This window comes from Microtus oregoni, unplaced genomic scaffold (genome assembly GCF_018167655.1).
Source record: "Microtus oregoni isolate MIOR12 unplaced genomic scaffold, Mior012 000074F_001, whole genome shotgun sequence".
In the NCBI taxonomy this organism is placed as follows: domain Eukaryota; kingdom Metazoa; phylum Chordata; class Mammalia; order Rodentia; family Cricetidae; genus Microtus; species Microtus oregoni.
This window is the reverse complement of record NW_024543988.1, coordinates 596165-619577: the sequence shown is the minus strand read 5'-3', so window position 1 is coordinate 619577 and position 23413 is coordinate 596165. Positions and strand designations below refer to the sequence as shown.

Genomic DNA, 23413 nt, shown 5'->3' with positions numbered 1-23413 from the left:
ATCAATCAATCAATCAATCTTTGGGGCTGCGGCTATAGCCCAGTGGCAGAACACTTGCCTAGCATCCATAAAGCACTGAATTCCATTCGCAGCACCATGCAAAACAAGGCATGGTGGTGCACACCTATAATTTGGGTATTTAGGAGGTCAAACAGGAGGTCAAGGTCATTCTGAACTGCTTAGCAAAGAAAGAAAAGGGAAAAGGGAGGAAAAGAAGATGAGAAAAATGCCTTGGAGACATACTTGAGCTATTTTTCTGGATCCCTGATCTACCCTGGCAGGGTCCTCAGAGGACCCACTAACTGCCTTTTCCTACATCAAGGGGATGTCCTTACTCATCACCCAGAACATCAGACTCTTAATTGTATATTTACCACCTAATTGATTTGTTCCATTGACTATATGGCTGCTTTTGTGTCAGAACTATACTGTTTTTATTACTATGGCTCTGTAATATATTTTAAGATCTGGAATTATTCCCTCTGGCATTGTTCTTTTCACTCAGGATTATTTGGCAATTTTGTTCCATATAAATGTTAGGCTAGTTTTTTTCTGAGAAAAGTGAGATGGGAATTTTGATTGGGATTGTATTGAATTTGTAAACAGCCTTCAGTTAAATGGTCATTCACAATGTTAATTCTATCAGTTCCATGAACAAGGCATGTCTTTCTGTTTTCTAGTGTCTTTCCCTAACTCTTTCTTCAGAGATTTAAAGTTTTCATTATAGATCTCTTTCCCTTCCTTGCTTAGGTTTGTTCCTGGGTATTTTGTTTTCTTTGAGGTTTTTGTGAATGGGGAGTGCATCCACGAACTCCTTCTCTGTATGTTTGTTGCTGTTGTATACTAAAGTTATTGAGGCCTGGCAATGGTGGTGCATACCTTCAATTCCAGTATGCAGGAGGCAGATCTCTGTGAGTTCGAGGCCAGCCTGGTCTACAGCATGAGGTCCAGGTCAGTCTCTAAAGCTATACAGAGAAACCCTGTCTCAAAAAAAAAAGAAAGAAAGAAAAAAAGAAAAAAGAGAGAAAAGTTATTGATTTGTGCAGGCTGATTCCTTATCTTGCCATATTGCTGAAATTATTTATTATGTCTAGAAGTTTTCTGATAGAATTTTTGGGATCTTCAATGTAGATATCACGTCATCTGCAAATAAAGATACCCTCATTTCTTTTTCTATTTTGGCTTTCAATACACATTCTTGGTTATTTATACTTAGTGCTTGTCTATGATATGTGGTGGGATGCTCTTCTCTGGTCTTGTATACTTGGTGTTCTGTGTGCTTCTTGTATCTATGTATTTTTCCTTAGGTCAGGGAAGATTTTCTTCTATGATCTTGTTGAAGATCTAGTTTATGACACTGACTTGGGTTTTTTTTCTCTCATCTATGCCTATAATTTGAAGGTTTGGTCTTTTCATGATGTTCCACATTTACTGTATATTCATTTCCTGTATTAAAAAATTGGTAAGATTTTTCTTATATTACTTGCTTATTTGGTCTAGATCCTGTATGTTATTTTCAGGTTCCTGATATTCAGTCTTATGCTTGATTTATTTTACTTGAAGGCCTTCCTTCGAGTCTTCTAATTGGGCTACTGGGGTTTTCAGTTTCATCCTTGTTTTTGTCCTACCCATTCTTGCAGTCATTCAGTCCCAAAGAAATCACATAGAGATTTACATCAATTATAAACTGATTGGTTTAGTATCTCAGGCTGTTCTTATTAACTCATTCTTACATAGTACATTAACCCACTATTCTTGTCTGTGATAGCCATGTGGCTTGGTACCTTATTCAATGAGGCAGTCACATCTTGTTCCTCTGCATCTGGTTCATGGCTGCAGACTGCAGAATTCTCTTCCCAGAATTTTCCTGTCCTCATTCCCCGGCCTATACTTCCTGCTTGGCTACTGGCCAATCAGCATTTTCTTAAACAAGTACAAGAAACAAATGTTTACAGAGTAAAACCATTGTCTCACAGCCCATCCTCATTTCAGTTTGAGCCCTCTTTAAAGTTTCTATCTCTTTATTGAATTCCTGGATTTTTGCTGTCATTTCCATTAGTCTTATGTTTATAATTTCTTGGGCATTGCTCAGGCAAAGGATTTTCTGTAAATGCTTTCTCCTTGATTTCATTGAATTGTTTCTTTGTGTCTTCCCTCAAGTCCTTGAATTCTCTGATGAAACTTATGATTGTTCCTTTAAATTCGATATCCTGGGGTTCCTCTAGGTAATTGTCATTGGCAAACATTTCTGCAGAAGTGGTAGATTTGGAGACAAGATACTGGCTTGATTATACATACTATTGTTTTTGTGATGAGATCTAGGTGTGTAGACTTCTGTTGATTCTGAGTTTGTTATGGATAAGAGCAGCTTGGGACAAAAGAGAGGATGTGTGGGTGAGTTGGGTTGGAATTGGAAATGGCTTGGTGGAAGTAAAGTCAGGTGGATAGAGGGGCCTGTGCTGTCTTACTGGATGTGCTTTTTGGTCTAAGCCTGGAGTGTGGGAGTGGATCTGGCTGAATTTTGAGCTAGGGAGTGTTTTGGCCTAAGTCTAGAGATTGTTGGCTGTGCAGGACAGAATAGGCAGGTGTACTAAATGTGGGCCCCAAGCTAGATCTCGAAGGTTGCAGAGAAGATAAGGATGGGGAGGTCAGGGAGAGTCACCTGGCTAGACCTGGAGGAGGATGTGTGAAATCTGACTGTTGGATAGTTAGATGCAGCACAGAGTGGACCTGTCCTAATTTGATTTTCTAAAGGAGCGAAGTGTTTATCATTAGAGCCCTCATGATTCAGAAGCATAAAAGCTGGTATTTTAAATGATTTTGTGATTTTTAGGCCTTGAAGATGATTTATTTCTGATTGCTGCTTTTGCACAATTTGGTATACTGTCCGCATTTATTTAGATTATGTTTGGTGGGCTGGAGAGATGGCTCAGCCATTAAAGGCTAGGTTCATAATCAAAATAGATTATGCTCAGGGTACATTGTTAGTAAGTGCTGTTTACTATTACAATTTTTATATCTCTGTGTGTGGTGTTTGCATGGGCACACATTTGATTGTGAACACATGTACACATGTGTGCATGTAGAGGCCAGATGTTGATGACATCAGGTGCCATCCTCAAATATCTTCCTCCTTTTTTAAAACCTCCTGGGGAGCTGACTTCAGGTCCTCATGTTTACATGGCAATCTCCTTTACCTAGTCAGCCAGCTCCTCAGCTTGGCAGATGTGATGAAGTTAAAATGAGATCATGTAGGGTAATAGTGGGTCCTAAAAATCAAGCAATTGCTGTATTTGTAAGAGAAAAGAAGAGAGGAAGATTTAGGTGTGTGGATGGATGTATGACAGATATATAGATTTGTATACAGAACTTTGTGAAGACAGCTAAGACAGAGGAGTGATGTAACTATAAACTAGGGAACACCAAGGAGGCTGGCCACCACGGGAACCTGGAAAAGGTATAAAACACATGTGTTTACTGCTAATTGGGGCAAGCATTTTTAGGGGTAAAGTTCTAAGTTAACACATCTTCAAGGTTTCCTCCCTGTCTTTTCAGCCACAACTATCTGGAGAGAGTTGAACATGTCAGAGGCATTCCTGTCATTACAAGGGAAACCAAGCATGGCTAGAGGTATTCTTGCCCAACATTTCAACCTTTAGAACATTTTTTTTTTTTTTTTTTTGGTTTTTCGAGACAGGGTTTCTCTGTGGTTTTGGAGCCTGTCCTGGAACTAGCTCTTGTAGACCAGGCTGGTCTCGAACTCACAGAGATCCACCTGCCTCTGCCTCCCGAGTGCTGGGATTAAAGGCGTGCGCCACCACTGCCCTGCTCCTTTAGAACATTTTGCTCCATGAAGTTGAGCTAAGTATTGCCCAAATAGATGCCTGTCATTTTTTCTTCATAAACTGTATTAGAAATACATTTAAGATTGCAAGTAGAGAGACCATCATGCCAGCTGACGTGCCTGAACAAGGCAAATTTTTGTCTGGATTCAGAGGGTGTGCTCAGATACAGGCAGTGGTGGTGCATGCCTTTAATCCTAGAACTAGGGAGGCAGAGGCAGGTGGACCTCCAAGTTTGAGGACAGTCAGGCCTATGCAGAGAAACCCTATCTCGGAAAAACAAATTTTAGAAAAAGAGCGAACACACAGAGGCAGAAGTGCACTTGGCTTTTATTCTAACTCAGGTGGTGGCTTACCCATTGGCTGGGGTCTGGTCTCGGTCTCAGAGCCCTAATTTAATTGGTAGTCTGAAAAGAATTGGTGCACAGAAAGTGAAAGAAGGGGGGTGGGAGGGACCACATTGCTCAAGGCTATTAAATTCTTGGAATGCAGCAGGGGGCACTGTGTAAACAAAGGTTTTACTGGGTGGTGGTGGCGCGGATTAAAACATTTGTATAAAAGTCTTACAAAGTAGCGGAGGTAGAAATATTTGAACTCCTTGTCCTAAACACAAGGTTTATAGTATTTGATAGAAAAGAGCCATATTTTATATTTCTTACAACTGGAACTGTCAGCTGAGCAGTCTCAGGAATTTGTCCCTCCCTACAATGTTGTGCTTGTGTTAACTATCCACTCAGCATAATGTAAATCTGTTTGGTTAGAGATCCACACAGAGAGCCCCGAGATGGAAAAGGACTCTGTTGATGTCTCCAGTTTGAATTTTGAGCTTACAGAACCTTGGGAGAATATATGAATGGTGCCTTAAGTCACCCCATTTGTGGTAGGTACTTTGTTAGGGTAACTCTAGAAAATACCCAATAGGGTACTTGATACAGTAACTTGGAGACTGTTTTCTAGGTGCAAAAAAGATTATCCCATGTTCCTTTTCTTTGTTCATTGATACCCTTGCTTTATGGATGGACTATACACCCTGTGGAAGGGTGTCTGGTGTTTGTAGGTTTTGACAGCTGTAGACGAAAACCCCTTCACATACAGGTTCTATGGACCTTAAACTTTCATTCTCAAGTATACTGGAAGCTGGATACAGTGGTGCATATGCTCATGTCTTAGTTAGGGTTTCTTTTGCTGTGATGAAACACCATGAGCAAAGTAACTTGGGATGGAAAGGATTTATTTGGCTTACACTTCAATATCACTATTTATCACTGAAGGAAGTCAGGACCGGAACCTGGAAGCAGGGGCTGATGGAGAGGCTATGGAAGAGTGTTGCTTACTGGTTTGTTCCTCATAGTTTGCTCAGCTTGCTTTCTTATAGAACCTAGGACCACCAGTCCAGGGGTGTCTCTGCCTACAATGGGTTGGTTCCTCCCTGAACAATCACTAATTAAGAAAATGTTTAACAGCTGGATCTTCTGAAAGTATTTTCTTCGTTGAGGTTCCCTCTTTTCAGATAACTCTAGCTTGTGTCAAGTCGACATAAAACTAACCAGCCAGCCCATGACATACATATGTGAAAGTAATATGAGGTTATTGATCTGTCAAGAACCACAGAGTCACTGAAGCATCTCTTGAAGAACTTTTTTTTTTGGTCAATGTAATGTCATGCTTGACAAAGGATTGGTGTGTGTGTGCATGCACACACACGCAAACAGGTACTATTTATAATGAGATCATCCTTTATCCTGTGTTCATTCCCCATAGACCCTATTCAATGCTAACTGCAGAAGAGGAAGCAAAGGGAGAGAAAAAGCATGTAGAGTCTCATCAGGGATAGTGGAAATCAGGAAAGGACATGGCTGTGGTAAAGTGCTCATCTGGCAAGCACGAAACTCTGAGATTGATTTGTAGAACCACACAAGCAGGGAATAGTGGTTCACAGAAGATGGGGAATTAGAAATTCAAGATCATCCTCACAGAGACTTCTGGGGACACCCTGGGCTCTGTGAAACACTGTCTCAAAGGAAGAGGAGTAGGAGGAAGAGGGTGAGAAGGCAGCAATTTTTGATGTCGCCTGGAGAGATGGCTCAGTGGTTAAGAGCATTGGCTGCTTTTCCAAAGGATCTATCTTCAACTCCCTGAGCCCACAAGGTGGCTCACATCCTTCTGTGACTCCAGTTCCAGAGGATCTGATACTCTCTTTTGGTCTTCATGAACTTAGCATGCATGTGGTGCACAGACATGCAGGCAGACAAAACACTCACACACATAAAATGAAAACAAATTAAAAAATATTTTAGAAGTGGAAGAGGAGGAAGATAAAGAGGAAGAAGAAGATGAAGAAGACAAAGACAAGGACCCCTGCCACCAGTGTTACTGGAGCCATTGTCACCATTAGGCCTAGTGGCATGGCTCTGCAATCTTGGACTACTTGGAAGTCTGAGGCAGATGCATTGCAGGTTCAAAGCCCGCCTGGGCAATTTCGTGGCATTGTGTCCTAAAATAAAAGTATACAAATAGCTCTGCTGAGATGGCTCAGCTGGTAAAGGCACTTGCTACTAAGCTTGATAACCTGAATTTGATCCTCCATCCCCACAAGGTGGAAGGAGTGAACTGACTCCAAAATTGTCCTCCGACCTTCACCTATGACCTCCATGAGGCAGGTGCATGCACACATACAAATTAGTAAATGTCCAAAAAAGGGATTGCACATTTTCCTTAGGGTGAATGCCTTTTCTTTTTTTTTCTTGAGACAGGGTCTGACTGTCTGGCCAAAGCTTTCCTGGAACTCTTGCTCATCCTGCCTCTACATCCCATGTGCTGGGATTGCAAGCGTGCACCCCTACATACTTAGTGCCTCAGTTATTCCTTTGCTCAGCACTTTGTGCTATTATTTTGACTTTCTCTGGGTATATTGCCGTGCCTCTGAAACTAGCCCTTTCTGTTTTTCTGGAATCTAGTGCCATCACCAAACAGAGGGAGCTTGGTTTCAAAGGGCACCTGGTACTCCCTTTCTACCGTCATTTCCTTCCCTTGTTCTATTTTAAAACTAGCACACACTCTAACATGCACATGCACTCATACAGAAATGCAGCAATATATTTGGGGCCAGCATCTATAGTTCAGTGGTAGAGCACTTGCCTGGCCTGCATGGAGCTCTGCAAGATGGGCAAAAGGCATTATAATGTTTATCTTGACATATTGTAGGTGGCTGCTTATTTGTTCCAAGCTGGCCAGACCACAAAATAACCACTCAGAAACTATATTATTTAAATCACTGCTTGGCCAATCACTTAAGCACATAGCTAGCTTAGCTCTTATATCTTTGGTTAACCCATTTCCATTGTTTTATATATTACCACGAGGCTCATGGTCTACCAGCAAGGTTCCAGCTGGCGGCTTGCATCTTTCTTCTCTGGCGGCTCCATGGCAGCTCTCCAACTCTGCCTACTCTCTCTCTCTATCGCTTTCAACTTGTCTTTATTCTGTTAAGCCATTGGTCGAAAGCAGCTTCTTTATTCATTAACCAATAAAAGCAACACATAGACAGAAGGTCTTCCCACACCATTGACAATTGTATTTTTTGGTACCTCTTTCAATTTCTTTTCAGTTGTGTAAGAGTTATGTCACAAGATATAGTAAAAAGACCAAATTTTATTTATTTATTGAACTTATTTTTAGATAGGTTCTCACCATGTATCCATGGGTGGCTTGGAACTCACTATGTAGACAAGGCTAACCTCCAACAGTGATCTGGCTAACTCAGCCTCTCAAGTGCTGCAACTGAAGGTGTGCGCCACCACACTAGGACAGAGAACTAAGTCTTTAAAGCTACATTTATTTACCTGAATATATTTGTATGTGCATAGGCATGTGAATGGACACTAGAGGGGAGCTTCCAGGAGTTCATTTGCTTCCGTTCTGGCCTTTATGGATGAGTCACCTCTTCAGCCTTATTTTATTTCCCATCTATTGCTAATGTGTTTCTTACCGCATGAAGGTTAAGACTTCTTTGGGCACTGGAAAGACGGCTCAGCTGGTAGGAACAAGTGTTGTTTTTATAAACGTTTTGTTCTAGCACCACATGGACAGCTCACAATAGCCAGCAACTCCAGCTCCAGGGTTTCCAACACCCTCTTCTGGCTTACACAGTCACTTACACTCATGTTCAGAGACACATGGACACATAATTTTAAAAGTAAACAAAGAGAGGTCTTTGTATATTTTTAATGCCAATACTTTTTTCAGGCATGAGTTTTACAACTGTTTTCTCTGTTTTTGGCTTGTCTTCCATTCTTAACAATATTTTTGCAGAATTCCATAATTTTGATGAAATCAAGCTCACTTTTTTTCTTTCACGTTTTTGGTATTATATCTCAAGCCATCACTGTTGAGAAAAGAACAATCTCAGTCTTGCACAAAGGCATACATGAACAAAGTGAAAGCAATTCAACAAGTCAATTTCTTTTTGCAAAGTGTTCACCAACACACACACACACACACACACACACACACACAGTGTACCTTACTCTTTTTCCTCTTTAGAGGGCACTAGCTGCTTCTCTGTTATTTTAATGTTTTTTTTCCACACCAGCACCTACAGCAGACAGCCAGAGTAAATAAATAAAACAGTCTAATTTTCCACTCATGTAGTAGCACTTTGGAGAGAATTTTGTTAATTTTATTATTTAAAAAGGGGCCTGTTTTCTTGTCTTTAGTTCTTACAAAGTTGCGGTGGTTCCTATGAGTCTTTATTACAAGCCCTTGATTTAATTTTTTTTTGGATAGGGTCTTGCTATATATCCCATTCTAATCCTGCCTCAGCCATTCCAACATTTGGGATCTTATCCATAGCCCTCTACTAACTTTCTTTCTAAAACAAAGCAAAACAAGGGTTATTTAGTCGTTATTCTTAGGTCTATGTGTACCTTTGAGAATCAAGTGCCCCACATGCATGTAGGAGTCATAGGAGCATAGAACGAGGGCACAGAATTTTCTGGAACCAGCGTTTCTGGGGCAGTGAACTGTCTTGAAGGTGCTAGGAACTGAACCTTAGTCCTCTGTAGGAGGAGTAAGTGCTCCTAATCATCGAGCCTTCTCTTCACATTCCTAGTCCTTGACTGTCGAAAAGCAAGAACTGGGATTATTGCGATACTATATGGAGTTGGCAAAAGAGAATCAAACCTCCTACTTCGTTAGTCAGAGGAGGCCTGTAATAAAACCTAGTCATTCTGCACCCTATATGAAAAATGAGATTTTTTTCCCACCACTTTTCCATTCTTTAAAAATGATCATTACTTGCCAAGTAATAGAAACATGTAGGGAAGCTTTTAACCAACTTCAGTTTGGAATTACCAAGCACTAATTTGGACAAGGCAAGCCGGGCAGGCTAGGTGGGTAGGGTTTGATGCGCAGCTACTCGAGGGTCTGCGGTAGTCGAGAGCTGACGACCGGGTAAAGCCTGAAGCTGTAATGATGTCAACTTGTTATTTACTTTCCAAATCTGAATGACTGAGCAAGGCGAAAGGAGAATCAATCAACCACAATGTGACCCTACAGGCGGAAAAAACGCAGTGCTACCACCAGCATGCAGTGGGGGAAGGGAAGCACGTGTAAACCGGGCCAGGGTTGCATCATGAGCGGGCTCGGGTTTGCGATTGCACCCTTCTGTAATACCTCAGCATCAGTCTGCACGAGCTCAGGAGCCCGGGAGCTACGAAGGGCAGACTCAAGGGATCCCCACCAAATCCTTTGGGGTGGGGGGACTTCAGTGGCAGCCGATAGCTAATAAGCCAGTGTTCTGCTGATTCACAATTATGGAGACTGTGTAAGTGTGTATTTTTTATTGATGCGCTCTAATAACGGTGTACCAACAGTCGTTTGACATCTTTGACGTTTCGCAGCAATATTTTGCAAGGTAATTTTTAGGTCCGCCTGTATGATGGAGAACCGGCCCCTTAAAAACTCGCTCGGAGTTCTCCCCCCTCCCCCCCTACCACCAGAGCAACAAACGCCTAGTGTTCAAGGAAGGAGCAAGTGAGGTTAGAGTTTAAATTGCTGAGTGTTACTGGGCTCTTAGCACCAAGCTCATTAGAAGCCTAAGGGAGGGGCAAATTGATTTTAAAAATACTCAACAAGGCAGACACCAAAGGTGCTGAGGAGGAGGGCCGGATATTTATTTAATTGAATTAAAGCCGGGAGTTGGGGGAATCGTCACCAACGTGGAAGGGAGGAAGAAGCGAGGAAGAAGCGCCAGGGCTGGGCCTTACCAGCCATGGCAACAGAAAACACTTTGCCAGCGCCTGCGGTTTCAGGCCTGGGGGTGGGGATTTACAGATCTAAGGACCTCAGTACCGTAACATACCCCTCCCCAGTTTATTTGTGTTTTCGTCTTGTTCTGAAGCTTCTCCTCTCTGCTTTTCTGATTCCTGGCTGGGGGGTGTTTTGCAAAGGTCATGGCTGCGCCCGAGTCCTCATTTTTTTTTTTTTGTGGGTGGGCGTAGAGGCAACTTGGGGAGGTGCTTTAAATCGTTAGTTTTGAAGGAGATGTTCCTGGAGACGGGTTGCACGAGGACCTCCTAGGCCAGCTGGGCAGCTTCATCTTTGAGGTGGGGGATGGTAACACTTTCAGTGGCTTGGGTTACCATTCCCTCCCCCAACCTGCAGGGTGGCCCTTGTTCTCATCCCCCCCCCCCCCCTCAAAGCCACCTTGGAGTGCCAGGGTTTGGGATTGGGTATGTTTGTGGGGGCCCTGTTCCCCTCATTCCTCTCGGAGCCTGTAGAAAAAAAGCTAGAGACCGTGTTGGGGCCCAGAGGGCAAAGCTTGGGCTTCCCTCCTCCACCTTGGGCGTGGGGAGGAGTGGAGTGGGGGTGGGGAGGCTTTAGGGTGAAGAACTGCAGGGGTGTAAGTCTCTTCCTTGCCCCCGGGGGGGGGCTGGGTCTGGACTTGGTAGGGGTGAGGGCGGGCCTGGCGTCCTAGCCCTTCGTGGGGGAGGGGCTGCCGCGTGGGGACTCGGCCCCCCCCAAGGCGCTAGGGGGAGGGGCCGGCGGGGACGCGTTCGGGGAGGGTAGATCTGTAGAGTGCCTCCTCCAGGTGTCTGGGGAGGGCGGCGTGCTGGCGACCCCCTTGGCACGTCTCCCAACCAGGGTAGGCGCGCTCGCGTCCCTCCCAGCGGAGGTCACTTGGCCGTGTCGGTCCCTCCCACCGTCCCGCCCTCTCCCGCCGCCGCCGCTCCCAGCCCAGCCCCCCCAGTCTCGACGCTCGGGAGCGACAAGCCGCCAGCGCCCCCGCCCCGCCGCCGCTGCAGCGTCCTCCGGCCGCCATTCGCCACCGAAACTTTCCAGCGCCCGCTCTTCTCGGGGACTCGGTGGCGGGCCGGGGGCGGCGCGCGGCTGCTCCGGGGCGCCTGGCCCTCGTTGGCCTCTGCGTGGCCAGGGCTTGGTGACGGTGAACCCGCCAGTACGCACAGAGCGCGGCCACAAGTTGCACGGCTCGCGGCGAGGTGAGTGCACGCCGGGCAGGGGCGCAAACTTCTCGGGCCCAGGGGCTTGGCGGTGACCCCTATCGCGGAGGTCCGACCCTGGAGCTCCAGGAGGGGCAAATTCCCGTGTGCCCCCCCACCCCCGGGCTGGCGCGCTCCCTGCATGCTGAACAATACCTCCGGGGCGGCCGCTCCCCAAAGTGGCCGCGCGCGCGGGGGGCGGGAAAGGCCTGGGTGCGCCTTTGTTTTGGGGAGGGGGAACAAGCAAGTTTAGGGAAGCGCTGCCGTTTAGTCCCTGCATCTCTTTGTCTGCGGCTCCAGAGGGGGCTGACTGGGCTGACCTGGGTCGCTTTGGGACTTGGGGGCCGAGCGGGATCCCCTTGTGGGGGAGGGGAGCCCCATTCATCCTCGAGGCGCGGGCCGGCGCTCCCGGAACCCAGTGGACGCGCGGCGGCGCGCGGGGGAGAGAGAGGCTGGCCCGCCTGTGCTCAGTTTCTGAGGCACAAACTGTCAAGGAAGTCCAGGAGCCCTCTCCCTACACATCTTCTCAGGCCTCGACTCGGGACCAGACTTGGGGGGGTTGACACCGGTGAAGGGCGGCTCCCCCGGCTAGGTAAGGGTAAGGGACCGCCCAGCGCGGCCTGGGGAGGGTGTAAACCTGTTGCTTGGGGCTGGGGAGGGGTTCTCCAGATCTGCCCTCACCCACATCCCCGTCTTAGGAATTTCCCTTACGCAGAGACGGGTGCTGGGAGCGGGAGTTTATGTGGGAGGGGTGCGCCTTTGAACATTGGTGATCTCCGGGTTTTGAGACAACTTTAGGAGGCTGGAGGCCCGCCGGTGCTGGATGAGGCCTGGGCTTTACGTGCGTGACCAGTGCGCAATCAGGAGCTCAGGGCTTGTTTTTTTTTTTTTCTCTCTTTTTTTCTTTATTCTTTTTCTTTTTGCAGTGTCTGGCGTTCTCAAAGCCCTACGCACTGTAAATTCCGCAGTTAGGGTCAGCTCCTACCAAGTGTTGTGGAGCAAAACCTAAAACAGCCCCCCCCAACCAAAACCTAAGCCTCACTGCTAGTGCAAGTGTTTGTTTCTGTTCTGCTTTGGTGTGTGCGCCTTGACCTGACTTGTGTTTTGCTCGGAGCTAGTCCCTGGTTTAACTTGAAAGAGGACACAGGACTGACTGTAAGAGGAGTGAGCACCTTTTCCCCCAGGGCGTCAGTTTAGGATAGCAAATGGGTCTTGATGGCTCTAAGAAATTTACCATTTGAGTCATTTCTAGAAGACACATAGAAGAAATGAAAGAGTGTTGAGTGTAGATGGCGCTTTTATTTTTAAAGGGATTTCGTGTCCAAGTGTGCTGCAGATTTCCATGGAACCATCCATCCACCTGGGTAATTAGTACAACGATGAAAGTTGAAATTCACTCGATCCACTTATTAAAATGGCCCCCTAAAGCTTTTCAAGCCTTTAATCTCTCTCTCTCTCTCTCTCTCTCTCTCTCTCTCTCTCTCTCACACACACACACACACACACACACACACACACACACACACACACCTGTGGGGACTGGTATGGACGATTTGGGGTGTAAGGCTCCCATCTACACCAGGATACCTTCTTACTCGGGTCGGAGAACTCCATTTTGGCAGTACTACTAAAAGAAAAAGGAAGGCATTTTACCCCTTTTATGGTATTGGATAAATACTCATTTAAAAATTACCTCGGTTTTGCTGTTGGGTAAATGCTGGGTACTCTGCTAGGTCCAGAGAGTCACACCAAGGCAAGGCCTTTGGGGGACACTGGAAAATGGGGGCTGATTGGTGTTTAGTAAGGGTGGGCTACCAGGATCTGTGGGCTGCTGACAATTGCCTTTGATCCAAGATTATTGTGGTTTGAATGAGAATACCTCCGTTTGCTCATATATTTGAATGCTTGTTTCCCAGTTGGTGGAAATGTTTTTTGGAAGGTTTAGGAAGTGTGGTCCTGTTGAGTTTGTGTATCATTGAAGGTGGGCTTTGAGGTTTCAAAGGCCCACAGCATTCCGTTAGCTCACTCTCTCCCTGTGCTTGTGGATCAGATGTAAGCTCTCAGCTACTGCGCCAGTGTCATGCCTGCCTGCTGCCATGCTCCCTGCCATGCTGGACGGTTATGGACTAATTAATCCTCTGAAACTGTAAGTCCCAATGTGTTTTTCCTTCTACAAGTTGCCATGGTCATGTTATCGCTTCAAAGCAACAGAAAAGTAACCAGGACCATCAGATCAGTCCAGAGAATTAGAAATATCTTCAAGTTTTATATATTTATCTCTACATCTTAAGTTTGTGTGCTTTAGTAGGTGGTGTAGGGCTGTGGAATTGTAAATGATCCTGAAGTATGTTTTTGTGTGTCCTCATGTGTACATAGATGTTTGTGCACTTGTGTTTCTGGTTGCATGTGTGTATGCATGGTGGCAATCAGAGGTTGAATGTGTCTTAAATTGATCGCTGTCGACGTTATTTTTTCAGGCAGCATTTCTCACAGATCCCAGAGCTCACTAATTTGGCTAGACTGGCTGACCCCCAAATCCTAAGAATTCTCTTCACTGTTGGGATTATAGACACAGGCTGCAGTAACCACATTTTTACATGGGTCTCCAGGGATTAAACTCATGTCCGCACTGTACTGACTGAGCCGTCTCCTTGAACACCAGTTTTACATATCAGAGTCTGTGTTTTTATCTGAACTGTAAAAGAGCCCCCCAATTGACCAGTTGCTGGACTGTGAACTCCTGTAATTTTTTTGAGCATCATTCTATACATATAGAAAAATCAAAAAAAGGGGCTAAGGATATAGCTCTGTTGCTAGGCTACTTGCCTAGCCATCAAGAGGCCTGGTGTTCAGTCCCCAGCTATGGGTGTAATCTTAATATTGAAGAGGTAGAAAAAGAAGGTTAGTAGGGGCACAGCTTGGTTGCAGAGTGCGGGTCTCAGTTCCGAATGCATGGGGCCTTTGATTCAATTCTTATTACCTCAAGAAAGAAACAAAACAACAACAAAAAATTGTGAATTTTGGTGTGTGAATAAAGAAATAGACTTTATCACAGTGTCCCTACAATGAAGATTTTATTTTTTTAAAATTACATTTTCATTTATTTGTGTCTCTCTCTGTGTGTGTAAGTCAGGACAACTTGTAGGAGTGAGTTTTCTATTTCCATGATGTGGGTACTGGGTATCAAACTCAGGTTGTCAGACTTGGCACCAAGCTCCTTATCACATTATCATTATCATCATATTATCTTGTGATGAAGACTTTATAGAACTTTCTGCTGTGGATTATATTCACTGTTTCCATTTTCCAGCCAAGGAAATTGACATTTTTTTTCCTGAGACAGGGCTTCTTTGTAGCCCTGGATATCCTGGAACTCTGTAGACCAGGCTGCCTTCAAACTCAGAGATCTACCTGCCTCTGCCTCCAAAGTACTGGGATTGAAGGTGTGCACCACCATGGCCTGGCTGGAAACTGACATGCACTCATACATGGGGAGGGGGGGAAGGGCATGTGAATCCCATGGTCCAGCCCTTAAACTTGGTCTTTCTCTGCCTTCTTATCTATCTAATGTAAACTTTCCCATATGAGACAAGAGGTCTGTAAATTTCATTCCGTTTTCCTGCCCCCTCAGATCTTCATTAAATGTTGATAGAAATCTGTCTATTAGTATTAGTTGTCTTTCAACTTCTTGGAAGGCAGACCGTGGTGCAGGGATTATTTTCTTATATAGCTTTGCCACTGAGTCACGTGTGTGTGTGTCCTTAGACTTGAATTAGCTGAAAACACTTCTGGTCGATCGGAGTCCATTTTATGGATTCAAACAGCACATGGAACTAAACTAATAAATTAACATGTCTTATTGGACAGAGTTAAATGTGCAAAGGTTCGGTTGCCCAGGGCTGTTCTGGTATTACTTAGTGAAGTTTTCGTAAAAAATGTAGGAATTTGAGTGTAATTTTTGTAGGGCTGTCTTTTGATTTTGAAATAATTCAGACAGGTAGACTTATTTAAACAATCGTGTGTGTGTGTGCACGTGCGCATGCGCACGCATATTCATGTGTGTACATGTTCATGTCATTGGACAACCTCTGATACAGTTTCTCAGGTATTGTCCATGTTGGTTTTAATTTGTGTGTGTGTCTGTGCATGTGTGTGCAGATGTGTGAGCATGTGGAGGCCAGAAGTTGATATTCAACTTTATTTGCTTTTCAAACAGGGCCTCTTATTGAACCTGGAGCTCACCAGTTTATACACACTGGACTTAACTGGACTTAATATAAACCACCTGACCAGTGAGTGAGTGCCGGGGATCTTCCTCGTCTCTACTTCACAGTTCTAGGATAATAGGCATATACCACAATACCCTCATGGATCCTAAGGATCTGAATTTGGATCCTCAAGCTTATGCAGCAAGCACTTTACCTACTGGGCCTTCTTCCCAGTCCCCCCTCCCTTTTTTTCCTTTTGAGACAGGATCTCATCATGTAATTCTCATGAGCCTGGACATTTGCTTTGTAGACCAGGTTGGCCTTGAACTCAAGAGATCTGCTGCTTCTGTCTCCCAAGTGCTGGGAATTAAAGTGAAGTCACTTACCAGCATGCCTAGACCCCACCTTGTATTTTGAGACAAATTCTTTCATTGGCCAGGGGCTCTCCAGTGAGGCCAAGCTGGTGACCTAGTGTTCACCTCTGCACAGCTTTTTTTCCCTCCCACTGAGACAGGGTCAGTGTAGCCCTGGCTGTCCTGGAACTCACTGTGTAGACCAGGCTGGCCTCAGACTCACAGATTTCCGCCTGCCTCTGTCTACTGAGTGCTGGGATTAAAGGTGTGCACAACCACTGCCTGGCCAGTTTGCACAGCATTTATCTGGCTTCTGAGGATTAAATTCAGGTCCTTCTGCTTGTGCTGCAAGGGCTTTGCTAGCTTGACTACCTCTCCAGCTCCCACGTTATGTTTTCATGTACTTGTTTGTGTGTGAAACTGAGGAATGTACTCTACCATGGAATTAACTACACCCCAAAACTCCAATTTTACTTTTTTTTTCCTTTTGAGACAGGGTTTCTCTGTGTACCTTTGGAGCCTGTTCTGGAACTAGCTCTGTAGACCAGGCTGGCCTCAAAATTACAGAGATCTACCTGTCTCTGTCTCTTGAGTGCTGGTATTAAAGGCATGCACCACCACTGCTTGGTCATTTTTACTTTTTTTTTTTTCTGAGACAAGACCTCACCAAGTTACCTAGGCTAGCCTTGACTGGGTGAGTGATCGTCATGAGTAGCTGGCATGATGGCCCTGTCTCATCACACCTGGTCTGTGTCTAGTGTTTTCATTCAATTTCTTGTAAGCTCTGGGTACCTTGGTTTCTTTCCAGCTCTTTCTTGAAGCTGAAATCTTAAATGTTGAGTTTGAATTCAGGAGGTCAAAGTCTTCCAGATTAAAAGATCCACAAAAGACATGCTTCTACATGGTGCTAGTCATAACAGTCAGTTCCTTTAAAAAAGGAAAATATAGCTGTTAGTGTTTCCTGAACATTGGCCCATGACGCAAGGTATTTTTTTTTTTTCGAGACAGGGTTTCTCTGTGGCTTTGGAGCCTGTCCTGGAACTAGCTCTGTAGACCAGGCTGGTCTCGAACTCACAGAGATCCGCCTGCCTCTGCCTCCCAAGTGCTGGGATTAAAGGCGTGCGCCACCACCGCCCGGCTGACGCAAGGTATTTTTATTAGTTATTTGATGTATGCTTTGCATAGTTCCGTACATGTGTTAGAGATGTCATTTGTAAGGGAGGATGAGGGTAAGGAGAAACCCAACTTTGTGTCTACTGGAGATACTTTTTGCATCTGTTCTCATGTACTATTTTTAGCTTTTGATTTTAATTTTATTATTTGGATTAATTTATTCCTTTTCTCCCCCTCCCTTTCTTTCTGTTCTTTGAGTCAGGGCTTCACTACATAGTCCTGGCTGGCTTTGTAGACCAGGCTTGCCTGTCTTTGTTTTCCAAATGCTGGGATGACAAGTTCTATGCTTGGCTTAATTAGTTCATATTTTGTATGTGATGTATATATGTGTTCGTGTATGTGTATTTGGACACACAGATGTGTATGTATGCACATGGTTTCTGTGTACGCATGCACACACCAAAGGTTGATGTCAGATGCCTCCCTCAATCATGCCCCATCCTACCATTTTTGGAGACAGGATCTCTCACTGAACTTGGAACTCTTTCTCACCAGTTCTCCAGTGCTGGGATTCCAGATGTACACTGGTGCTGTTCCTGGCTTTCTCATGTGGATGTTGGGGATCCTGACATGTCTTTGTGCTTGGATGGCAAGCACTTTACTAACTGAACCATATCCCTATCCTCTACTTGTTTTATTTTGAGATAGAGTTTTTACTGTGTAGCTCAGGCAGGCTTTGAACTTGATGTCTTCCTAAATCATTCTCTCCCAAGGGCCCCACCTGCTGGTTGAGCAGCCACTAGACAGGGAGGTAGTTCCTCCATGATTGGTGTTTTTGGTTTTGTTTGTGTTTTGTTGAGATGGGGTGTGTAGACTAGGCTGGCCTGGAACTAGCAAAAGATCCATAGGCCTCTGCTCTCATGAGTGCTGGTATTAAAGGCATGTGATACCAAACCTGGCCCCTTGCTTTTTCCTTGAAGACTGTGAGTCTCCTTGCTGACTCAGCACTTTGCTGGCCTTTATGATGTGGACTTCTTTCTGTGCCTTCCAACACCCATCTTTTTATTTTGCTTGTTTGAGTTATGTTTCTGCTGGTGTGGCTCATGAGGCTCACGTGAGCCACAGAGAAAAGATGGAAAGAAGGGAAGGATGATGGAGGGTGAGATTTGAGGGGAAAAATCTTGCCTCCAGTCTTGTCTCCAAAGGCCAGTTCCTTCCTTCATGCTAAAAATAGTCATGGAAAAAGAAAAACGTTTATCTTTCCAACATTAAGAAAGGATAAATGTTTACAAAATGATTTTAATCTTGCTTCCTCATTGGAGCTAGTTTTTAAACGTATTTAGTGAAAGATTAACAGTTTATTGAATGTTGTGTACATGTGACTTTTTTTTAAAGGGGGGAAAGGATGAATTCTAGGTGTCAGAAAACCTGAAGGGGGCCTAGAGTCTTGTCTCACTCAGCCCAGAAACTGTGATGGTCTGTGCAGTTCTGAGGGATCACTGTAGGTCCCAGCACAAAGTAGGGAAATCTTGATCAAGAAGGTGGGGCTCAGAATGGGGAACCTCAGGAATAATTTGAGATACCTCTATACTTAGCAGGAAGCGAAGACAAGACCTGAACTATGGGCTCACTATAGATGGCCTTTTTGAGTCAGGCTTCCCTCAGTGGCTTACTTTGAGCTTGATCTCCTTCTGAGGCACTATTTATTTATTTATTTATTTATTTATTTATTTATTTATTTATTTATCACCTACAGAAGAGCAGCACCTCAGGGCAACCCAAATATCCTGATGGATATAGACATAGGGCCTCTCATACTTATCTGTTGCTTGGAAGAGAATTGATTTCAGATTCTTTGGGAGGCCAGTATGTGGTGTTAGGCACTGAGCCTTTTTTCCAACCCTTCCTCCAACTCTTGAGCAGTCTTTAGCCTTTCGAGTGCTGGGATTGCAGACGTGTATTACCCAGTTGGCACATAAGTGTTTGGGGGGCAGGGTATGTTAGTAGGAAATGTTAGTTGACAGCTGCCATAAGAATCTCAGAGCTCATGGAAAAAGGCAAGAGAGGAGAAATGGTCCTTGAATGGTTGAATTTCAGTCTTATACGTATGGGGAAGGAGGCTGCCATATAAACTGCCCTGCAAGCACTCAGAACCCCTGGAATCCACAAAACTGTCTCTATTTCTTGTTTTTTTTTTTTTTTTATGTCAAAGATGGTTAGGTCTAGCTTGAGGTCAGCTTCTTGTTATTTGTGATGAGGAAAATCCCCAGATAGCTCTGTCTCTTGTTTATGCAGACCCAGGAAGGAACTAGCAACACTGGCCAGCCTGGAATTTCATTGCCACACAGGTAGGCCAAGAAACCTGGAAGGATATAGTCAAGGGAATGTCTCAGGCTTTGGCTGGTTGCTGACTCTAGATGCTGCTTCTGTCTACATTTGCATAGCTTGTGGCATAGTGAGGTTTTTGGCATTGAGCCAGAGGATTGGGGACCATGCTGGTCATTTTTTTTTAAAACTTGACACAAGTCAGGGTCATCTAAGAAGAGAGAACCTCAACTGAAAAAAATATCTGCATCCAATTGGCCTGTGGGTAAGTCTGTGGGGCATTTTCTTTATTAATGATTGATGTGGAAGGGCCCAGCCCACCTGGGAAGTGCCATCCCTCAGCAGGTGGTCAGGTGGTTAAGGGTTGTATAAGAAAATAAGCTCTGCAAGCCATGGGGAGTAAGCCAGTAAGTAGCACCCATCCATGGCCTCTGCTTCAGTTCTGCATTCAGGTTGCTGCTGTTGTTTACTGTTATTGTTTTTTTTTTGAGATTATAATATAATTCAACATTTTCCCTTGCCTTTTCTCCCCCCAAACCCTCCAATATATCCTCTGTAACTCCAATCCCATGGGATCTGTCACTTTCTTTGTGTACATGTTTGTATATGCACATAGAGCACATACATACATGCAGGCAAAATACTGATACACATAAAATAAGTGAATATTTTTAAAGAGTTGTAATCTTTCTGTATAGAACTGCTGACAGGTATTTAATATAATCTAATATCTACAGTGGCTCAGAAGTGGTGTTCAGGCTGTTAGCTTCAAACTCTGGGCACTTGAACTTGCAAAGCTCTTGAAGTCGTGCCCATAGATCACTCATGTGAAAATAAGCCATGGTAAAACTACAGAATTCATTTTGTATTTGACTTTTGGGAAAAAAAAATGGAATGAATTCTTGTTATTTTTGTTGTTGAGACAGCAACTCTTGTTGCCCAAGTTGGTCTCACATTTACTATGTAGCCGAAGTTGGCCTTGAACTCCTGATCCACCTGCCTCAGCTTGCCAAGTGCTGGGATACTTTGTGTGCACTGCTGTGCCAGGCTCTTAAAAAGAGCAAATTCTTACTTACACTGCTCACTTATGTTTTACTTTGGGCTATACTTTTGTTTTCTGTGTTCTCATGGCAGCTGATATGTTTACTAGAAGACTCTTCATCTTGACAACTTAGGTCGTGTATTGGGTGGTCTTAGTTAACTTTTCTATTGTCATGACAAAACACCATGCCCAAGACAACTTAGAAAAGAAAGCATTTAATTTGGGGGCTTAACAGTTTCAGAGGGTTGAAGTCTATGACCACCATATTGGGGAGCATGACAGCAGGCAGGCAGGTAGGCATGGTGCTGGAGCAGTAGCTGAGAGCTTATGTTTTGAGGCAGCAACCCTGAGTCAGAGCAGACTAACTGGGAAAAGGGTGGGCTTTTGAAAATTCAAAACCTGTCCCTAATAACATACTTCCTTCAACAAGGCCACATCCCCTAATCCTTCCCAAACAGTTCCACCAGCTGGGGACCAAGTATTCAAATATATGAGTTTATGGGGGCTATTCTTACTCAAACCACCATAGGTGGCCTGCCAAGTGTATGGAGTCACTTGAACCTGTGTGCCCAGCAGTGTATATCTGTTTGTGTAAATGCGTGTACACGGTCATGCGTTTGCGCATCTATGTGGAGGTAAAAGGTCAACCTTGGGTGTCTTCCTCACTGTATATTTAAAGACAGTTCCTTACAGAACCTGGCGCTTGCTCATTTGCTGTCCATTCAGTGAACTCCTGGACTCTGCTTGTCTCCATGTACTCAGCACTGGGATTACAAACTACTACAGCTGACTTTTATATGGGTTCTGGGAAAGGAAGTTAGGTTCCTATGTCTATACAATACATGCCTTACAAACCACATCTTCTCAGGGCTAAGTGTTAATAATTAGGAAGCCAGACTTTTTTTTTTTATGCGCATGACCACTTTTTTCCTTCAGATTTGTTAAGGCTCAATATTTTATGTTGACTAAATGCTGGGGTTGGGATGAACAGAGAGTTATTTTTATCTCTGACTTGGACCGTTGTTTTTCCCATGATTAAAATAGGTACTATATGGTTAATATCAATAGAATAGGTTGTGTCTTACAGTTACACTGGTTCACACATAACATACACATTCCTACCCCTATAGTGAAGGTTAGGTAAGTGGAGATTCTCTTGGGCCTAATACCTTGTCTGCTCGCCATTGCTCAACTTCTGAATGAGACCTTACCTGGTGCCCAAGCAGCTCTCAGTTTAATGTTGGAAGCAGGTCAGCAAGATCCTGTGACACTGCTTTAGCTCTGAGCCAGCATCTTGTGTCTTTGTTAAGTGACAACACTCATTATCCATTTGATGATTAGCCAGACAATTGCATGATTGTAATATTATAATGTATTTCAGAAATCTGTTTTGAAGGCTGGTCCTAAGTGGGCTTTATCTTCTCAAACCTACTGATTTGTATTTCCTGTGTGCTGAAAGAATAGGCTTACTATGTGCAGGTGTTTCTGCACTGTTCTCGGAGTTGGAGGGGACTGGTCAAAGCAAGGGTAAAAGCTATTGGACCATGAATGCTCTTAAGTCTGGGAACCTGGCAGAGAGAACACAGAAGGAAGTGCATGGGCTGGTTACACTGTGGAAGGACTGTTGACAGAATTCACTCAAGAAATGCAATGGCTTCTTAGAAGGTGGCACTATTAAAATGAGCTGTCGTGGTTTTTTCATGGAAATAAAAATCAAATCATTTTTTTTGTTCAAATAATTGTATGTGAGATTTTATAATTATAAAGATCTGAAGTTAGCAAAATTATATAGCCCAAGTTAATTACATTAATGCGTTCAAACCAAATATAGAGGAAGATTAGCATGTCTATGTCACTTCTGGGCCTCCTAGCCTTAGAGCTGTCTTCTCTCCATTCTCCTTTCTTTCTCCCTTCTGTTCTTTTTCTTCCTTCCCCTTTCTCTTCTCTTCCTCCCTTCTTACCTTTTTTTTTTTTTTTTTTTTTACTGAGCCCATGTCTTTGTACATGGTAGGCAAACACTATACCACTGAACTACATTCTGAACATTCCAGTTAGCTGCCTTCTGGATGCATTTTATTTTAATGTTTTGAACATCCTAGGTCTGTTTTCAGGAAATTAGTTGAAACAAACTTTTTTGGGGGTTGGGAGTGCCAATTCCTTAAGCATCAAAAGCATGGGGTAATTTGCCAGCTCTTTGTTCTGTGGTACTAAGATGGAACCTAGGACACTGTGTGAGGTAGGCAGGTTATCTACCACTGAACTATCTTCTCCTCACCCCCATTTAAGACTAGCAGAAGATGACTCTGAATTTCTGTTCCTTCTACCTTCCCAATACTGGGATTATAGGTGCTCACCACCATGCCAAGTTTATGTGGTGCTGAAGAACAAATTTAAGGCTTTGTACATACTCTGCTAAGCTATAGCCAGAGTTTTTCCACTTAAACATTTTTTTTTAGCATCCAGGTGCAGTGGCACATGCCTTTAATGCCAGCACTTGGGAGGCAGAGGCAGGCAGATGTCTGAGTTTGAGACCAGTTTGGTCTGCAGAGTAAGTTCCAGGACAGTCAGGGCTACACAGAGAAACCCATCTCAAAACACCAAAAGAAAAAGAAAACAGCCAAAAACAAAAACAAAAAACCTCACAAAACCACTTTTTTATATTTAGATAAAATATTACTGAATTACCCCAGCTGACCTCAAACGTTAAACAAGATTTTATTTTTTGAAATTTTATTTGTATAAATCGGCTCTAAGGTTTAAAAATAATGAGGACCCAAAGTACGGTGAGTAGGAAAGGGAAGGTGGATATGGGAAGGGTTGGGTGAAATGGATATGAGACGATTTGGGGAAGGTGGAGGAATATGATCAGTATACATGAGGATATGCTCAAAGACTCCAAAAAGATAGTTCCAAATAATTATTTTAATTTTATAAATTGCACTATAGATTATTCATTCCTTTTGCTCCATAGCTATTACAAAGATGGGAATTATGTTGGAAAAGGCCATTTTGATATAGCTAAACAGGTTTG

The 23413-nt window shown here is 44.0% G+C and overlaps 1 protein-coding gene across 15 annotated transcripts in view; it reads left to right on the top strand.

The window, feature by feature from the left end:
• The window catches only part of Tbl1x (transducin beta like 1 X-linked), a 187136-nt gene that overhangs the window by 11027 nt on the left and 152696 nt on the right, over positions 1 to 23413 (top strand). For 11 of the 15 annotated variants that reach the window (XM_041642360.1, XM_041642348.1, XM_041642345.1 and 8 more), the window contains exon 1: positions 10887 to 11341. The exons of 1 other annotated variant lie outside the window; for it this stretch is intronic. The gene's annotated coding sequence lies outside the window, so the exon portion shown is untranslated. Of the gene's footprint in view, positions 1 to 9647; positions 9667 to 10886; positions 11342 to 13471; positions 13488 to 23413 lie in introns of those variants that run through there. 3 more of the 15 variants (XM_041642350.1, XM_041642353.1, XM_041642352.1) reach the window with 3 other exon arrangements.